Below are 1,593 nucleotides of genomic sequence, written 5' to 3'. Positions count from 1 at the left end.
AAAAAAAACAATTATATTAAGACAATAACAAAATTTGGGAGGGGGAGGGGGGAAGAATATTTAAAATTAAAATATTGTATCATCACAACAAAGACACATATGATTCCTTGCTTTGTCCTTAGGTAACCAAGGAATACTAGTCTGTTTTATATTCCCCAAATAAGACTTGCTGGAAATAACAGTGCTCAGTGCTTGCAATCCAAGTCAATTTATACTCTTGTTAGATCAGTCCAAATTACCAAGGCTACAAAAATTCCTTTGTTAGAACTAGGGAAAAGAAACCCACTTTGGGGCAAAGTTATCCAAGATGAAAGTGTATGATTTCAGTGAGAGAACTGCCTCCTGTAAGATGATTTCTTACTAATGTTTTTTAAAGATTTTAGAGTTCTCAACTTTTTTGGTTTTCTGGTAGCCAAATCCACTGCCTCCTCTTCTCTTTTTACGTTTGCCTTCATTGCTGTTCATGTTCAGATCAACTAAAGGTGGCACCTTGAAACCAAATGACAGAACAACTTTAGGCAAATTTAACTTATTGACACTAAAGATCTGCTTCAGAGAATGGGAATCATATACTTGTCTGTACGACTTATATGCTTCATGTGCTAACTTATGAAGAAAGTAGTTCTTTTCAATCAATTTTTCAAGCTGAGATTGAATATCAGAAATTTTAGACCAGGAAAAGTCAGATTCATTTAATGGAACCTTGGATTGCTTCAAGTAACGAAGGAAACCCAACTGTTCTGGGCACAAAATGAGCAAGGCATGCCCTCTTCCACTCAGGCCTCTGGCCGTTCTCCCCACACGATGAATATATTCCTTAGGGTCATTTGGAGGGTCATATTGAACAATCCAGTTGACTTCAGGAATATCCAGTCCTCTTGCTGCCATGTCCATACACAACAATATCCCTGTATCTGCATTGCAGAATTGGAAGAATGTGGTTGTACGCTTATTTTACTTCTGCCTTCTATGAATGGCCAAGACAGGCAAATCAATGTGTTCAGCAACTTGTAATGGTATTTCACATACTTTCAAGATGAAAAAAAGACCATCAGTTTCTTCTTTCAGTTCTTCTTAAGGAATGTAAAGAGCAGAAGAATCTCCTTTCAGAGGGACAAACAACATATCCCTGCTTAAGGCCATCTACTGTTGCATTAGCTTTGTCCCATCAACCCCAACATACAATGGCCCCTTTTTCAGAGAAATCCTTGCCAGATCTTCAACTTTTCGAGTTTGTGTAGCAGAAAAAAACATGGTCTGTCTACATACTGGCAGAAGTTTAATAACTTGCTTTAATTCCTGTTCAAACCCAACATCCAAAATATGATCAGCCTCATCAATAACCAGACACTGTCAGTTTTTATACCTAAACCCAGGGGTACTCTGCAGATGGTCCAGGAGATGGCCTGGTGCAGCCACCGTGATGTTGATCCCATTACCAAGTTTCTGTGCTTCAGCAGATCTGTTACTGCTGCCCATTAATCAACCCATATGTGTGAACATGATGAGTCATTAGCTCCTTAAGAACACCAAAAGTCTGCATGGCCAGTTCTCTAAAAAGGTGAGAGAATAAGGACTCCTGTTCCATTCCTG

General features: G+C 38.9%; 1 pseudogene; it reads right to left on the bottom strand.

Annotated features, from left to right (window-relative positions):
• Positions 1-323: 323 nt before the first annotated feature.
• LOC103581174 overlaps positions 324-1,593 on the bottom strand; it is a 5,637-nt pseudogene continuing 4,367 nt past the window's right edge.

Source organism: Galeopterus variegatus, unplaced genomic scaffold (genome assembly GCF_000696425.1).
Source record: "Galeopterus variegatus unplaced genomic scaffold, G_variegatus-3.0.2 Scaffold12498, whole genome shotgun sequence".
In the NCBI taxonomy this organism is placed as follows: Eukaryota; Metazoa; Chordata; class Mammalia; order Dermoptera; family Cynocephalidae; genus Galeopterus; species Galeopterus variegatus.
This window is presented reverse-complemented; position numbering and strand designations above follow the sequence as displayed.